The sequence below is a fragment of the Lactuca virosa genome, chromosome 4 (genome assembly GCF_052849685.1).
Source record: "Lactuca virosa cultivar CGN04683 chromosome 4, Lactuca_virosa_CGN04683_v6, whole genome shotgun sequence".
Classification (NCBI taxonomy): Eukaryota; Viridiplantae; Streptophyta; class Magnoliopsida; order Asterales; family Asteraceae; genus Lactuca; species Lactuca virosa.
Window position 1 is genome coordinate 163,767,211 of NC_136429.1, and position 5,416 is coordinate 163,772,626.

Sequence of the window (5,416 nt, forward strand, 5' to 3'; positions counted from 1 at the left end):
TGTCGATTAGAGACTCACTAGCGAATACCATTATTGTAGGAATCGGTAGTGGTACTCGTGGAACGCAGTTCAAGGCACCATTTGCATCATCTCAATGCATTGTGAGTATTCACGCACTCCCCTATTTTCAGTTTTTATATTTTGGGGTGGAAAAGCATGTCCCGAAAAACTATTATTTGAATGTTGTATTTAAATTGATTTGTATCCAACATGATTGCTATTTTATTGCTATGTCTCTCTATGTATGTCTATGCAACACGGAACATGAGAACTTATCGTAGTAAGGCCCTTCCCTTATCTCTAACCATTAACTCTTTGAGCCAATGGTCATTATGGATAACGCTATTAGGATTTGACAACTCCTCACTCGCCCTGTTGCTGGAGTGCATGATACCATATTCATTTATGGAACGATAAGCATAGATCTTGATAGGGCTTCAGTCATAGGTTTGGTTGAGACTCATTGTTTGCTCATACACATACAAACTCGTTTCTCGTTATAGCAATAAACTTGTTATTAATTATAGCAATGAACTTTGTTTCTCATTACAACAACGAACTTTTATTACTGAAAACTTATATACATGTTTTAGCAATGAAATTGTTTGCTCCTTGTAGCAACGAAATTGATTGCTCATTTTAGCAATGAAACTTGTTTACTCGTTTGAGTAACGAACTTTATCTTCCATGAGAATATGAATGTTGCATCTTAATTGGACAACATACTTTATCTCTCATGATGACAAAGAACTTTGTTTTTACAAACTTATTTACTCATTTTAACAATATACTTTTATTATTGGAAACTTTTATCAAAACTTTGATTTCAATTCATGGAACCAATATTATTTTGTTTATCTGTGAGTACTCACCAACTATTTTTATAGTTGACGCTCGTTTTACATGCTTTTTCAGGAATCATCGCGTAAGTGGCACTTAGAGACACTTCACTTTTAGGAGCATTCGCATGTGTTGTATTTCAATTTACATTGTAATTTCTTTTAAAAGTTGTTCAAACCCATTGTAAAATTGTAATGATTTTTAATACTATGGTTGGTGTTGTCTTTTAACTTTTGCTATGAAACCCTTTATACTGCCACGCCTCGTGTTTCCGCTTTAGCGGGGTGTGACAACGTATCTGCCATTGGCTGAGTTTTCTTATAACAACAACCATCATTCGAGTATTGGTATGCCTCCCTTCGAGTTGTTATACGGGAGGAGATGTCGGACTCCCATTTGCTGGGGAGAGGTAGGGCAGCGCGTGATGGGCAGCACTGAGATAGTGCTTCAGACGACGGAGCAGATACAGCAGGTTAGACAGAGGTTGTTGACGGCTCAGAGTCACCAGAAGAGTTATGCGGATAGCTGACGATCCGAGCTTGAGTTCTAGGTGGGAGACTTCGTACTCCTGAAAGTGTCCCCTTGGAATGGAGTGATTCGATTCAGGAAGAGGGGCAAGCTGGGGCCCCGGTATATTGGCCCGTTCAGGGTGACCGCGAGGGTGGGAAAGGTAGCATATCGTCTAGAGCTACCCGAGGAGTTGAGCCAGATTCATGATACCTTCCACGTGTCTCAGTTGCGGAAGTGTATAGCCGACGAGTCGGCGGTGGTGCCGCTGGAGGATATTCAAGTGAATGCGAACCTGAATTATGCTGAAAGGCCAATCGTGATCCGGGATCGGAAGATCAAGGTTCTAAGGAACAAGGAGGTGCCCCTGGTGCAGGTCCAGTGGCAACATCGGAGAGGGTCCGAGCTAACTTGGGAGCCGGAGTTGGAGATGCGGGAGCAGCATCCAGAGTTGTTTGCTGAGCAAGACTTCGAGGACGAATTCTGATTCTAGTGGGGGAGAATTGTAACATCCAGATTCCCAGGTATCTTATTTTAAGTATTTACCCTGAGTTTTAGGGAGGGACTCAGCGAGTAGGCGCTTAGACTCGCCGAGTAGGATCGCGAATTCTTGTCTGGATTAATGAGGGACTCGACGAGTCGATGCGTGGATTCGGCGAGTCCGCGCTGTAAAGTGAAACCCTAAATCTCAGGGCCTGAGCCCTATTTGAAGGCCTTTATGGCCTCCATTTGCGGCCACTTCACCCCTTAGCAACCCTAGAGAGCAAAGAGATCGTTTGTGGTGCAAGAGGAAGGCTAACTCACCATTTCTTGTGTGTTTTAGCAAGAAGGAAGGAGATAGAACAAGCTGGGCTGATTGAGGAGCTTGGATCTGTGTTGTTCACACTGAGATTCACGTTTTGAGGTACAAGTTCCTTCCCATTTCGTGTATTTGATAGATTCCTTGAATCTAGGGTTCCCTTTGCACAATTTTGAGTTAGATTGTGAAGCATAGGATGTCCCTTTGGGTATAGATGATAGATCTGGATCTTGAGAGGTCCAAAAGGTCCCAAGCTTCCAGCTTTATCAGCTTTCATGTGAGCCTTGAGAGTAAAACCCCATTTAAATGGTTATTTCTTCATTTTTGGTCTTGTAAGCATTGCATGAACGTAAAGTTTAAACCTTTACGTGACTTTCGAGTGTTAGAAGGTTGGATCTACTGGTTGGTGAAGCAGATCTGACCTCAAGAGATCTTTGGAGAAGTTTTCATGGGAGGAACTCGCCGAGCCCATAAGGGACTCGGCGAGTCGAGTCGGGTTGCCCCACAACTCGCGACCGGTGACGACCCATGGAGTATAGGGTTGACTCAGCGAGTCAAGTGAGGACCAGGGGCGAAGAGGACAGGCATGTACTCGTCTAGTCACTCTAGTGCACTCGGCGAGTCCGGTCAATGTTGACCGTTGACTTTAGTTGACTTTTAGGGTTTAGTCAATGTTTGGACTTATGATCCATTAGAGGGGTAGAATGGTCTTTTACCCTTCTTAGAGAACTTATAGAGAGGGGTTGGCCTAGCCTTTAGAAGTTGTATTAATTAGAGTAATTATTTATGTGATTAGGCAAAGGCTAGTGCAGTATTTCAGAGTTCGAGGTTTACTGAGTTACCCGAGGTGAGTCTTCTCACTATACTTTACCTAGAGTGGTAATTAGAGTTATGTGATAGAGTATCTTGTATGCTATTTATGTAATTGTGATACACTTCATTATTTCTATGTGATTCATGTCGTGTATGTTCTAGAGTTACAGAGTTAGAACCGGAAGGTTCACAGAGTTAGGACCGGAGGGTCCACAGAGTCAGGACCGGAGGGTCCACAGAGTTAGGACTGGAGGGTCCATAGAGTTATAGCCTCGAGTGGCTAATATGTGTTATGTGTGGTATTTTAGGGAACTCACTAAGCATTTATGCTTACAGTGTTGTGTTATGTGTTTCAGGTACCAGTGAGGATCGCGGGAAGGCGCCGGCATGATCAGTACACACATGAGGAGTTTTATACATTATGATCTTAGGATGTGTTTCTATGGATTGATATGTGATTCAATGAGATTTTTATAACATCTATGAATGAAAGTATGCTTTTAAAAATGTGAAAAATTGTTTGAAAAATTACGGTGTTACAAATAAAATGGATTAAACCCTTAACTGGTAAGTTTGTAGTTTTGTATACCAAAACTTCTGATTTGGAAAGTATGTTTTGTACTAGAAAGTTGTGCATTGACTCTGTGTCCAATGACTTGACCCATACCTGGTACCCTTATGATCACTTAATGTATACTAATCATATATATCTAGAATCGAATAGATAATAGACTCGGTGAATTCGTTCCAAGCCCACAACCAAACAAGGAACAGGAAATGAAGCGGAGAGCCCACATCCTATTACCTGTCGGATCCTATTGATATATATGTATCCTTTGGTGTATACATTAAGGAATCATAAGCTTAGCATTATGGTCCTTTCTATTAAACGTAGCCTTCTACCAAGGCACCTAATGTTATGTATGTTTGTTTCTCGCATGAGTGTGTATTTTCCCAAGTATGACTATCATTAACTAAATATAGTTTATACATTAATGAATATGTGAGAAGATCACAAATTAAATGTAATAGGGAAAATAATGTTTTACCTCAGCAGTGACACTGCTGGCTATAAAGTAATATAATACAGATTCCAGGTAGTATTAAATGTACAATACACTTCGGGGAGTCTTTTTGCCTTTAATCCCAAGTTGGTTAATTAAAGGTTTAAATGTGAACTCGTATGTAACCATGCTGATCGACGGCTGAATAAATGATGACCCTTCGGTGTCATATGTAGTGAGGTGACATTTGTCACCCCTTGGCCTTATCGGTTGGGACTGTAGCTAGCAGTCGAGGTGTGGGAGTGTCTGTCCCGTATAGATCTATACACACAATGCCCGCTCTCCCTCCAGGAGACTCTAGTTACAAAATGATACAACACGGTCTTGTTGTATCCGAAAATAGTATGTCACATTCTAGTTATCGTGTTCGTATGTTTGTATAGTATATCATAGCGTAGTAATGTTCTCTTTGTACTAGTGTATTGTATGTTCTCTTATATCGTGTATAGTATGTTCTCTTGTATAGTGACTAGTGTGTATTGTATTTTGTTATAGTATGTTTGTGATGACTTGTAAATGTACTGACTCTTGTATGCTTCGTTGTACTAGTAATAGTGGGTAGTAATCTCTTAAACTATACCTATTATAGTTTACTAGTAATGTTGTTTGTATGCCTTTGCTACCCAAAGGTGCTGAGCTGAAGTAAAAGCCTTTATGTCTAAACACATATACATGATATATAACTAAGGTTTCAACGACATTCAGACAAATAACATGGGTACTCTAAGTCCACAACCAAACAAGGAACAGGAAATAAAGTGAGCTATCAGTCCTAAGTCCTTCAAATCTTACTTATATAAATATATCTGTATAGACATGAGTTTGACAAAATATAAGTTTTTAAAGAAAGTTTGATAAAGGATTTAGTATTTAAAAGAGTTTAGTAAAAGGTTTTGAAGTATTTGAAATCCATAAGTTTGATAACAGTTTGAAGGTAATAGAAAATCTTTTTGTTTGTTCTAGTTATTAATCACATGTGATTAATATAATAACTAGAATGTTTCAACTTGTATTCCCCCCCATAAAAGCATTTAAAATCATTTCAAAGGTTGATTAAGGGGTATGAACTCACCTGATGTGGGTGATTCAACGAACACGCGTGTAAGGAGGAGAAGTTCCACAAATGAAGTCCCGAGATACAACAAGTCCTAAATGACATATATTGGCATATACTGACATAAATATAGTGCTTGGAAGCAACCAAATGCAAGGAAACACCTCACGGGAGTAGGAAACACTTTGACCAAGTGTTGGAATCACATGTGATTCATCAAAGGAAAGTGGAATGGCACTACCATGAGTTTACAGCCATGGGTTTACGGCCAAGGGAGTTTACGGCATGGTCAAACATGCATAATAGGGTGCTTGAAGGCTAGGGAAGCTTGAGGGACTT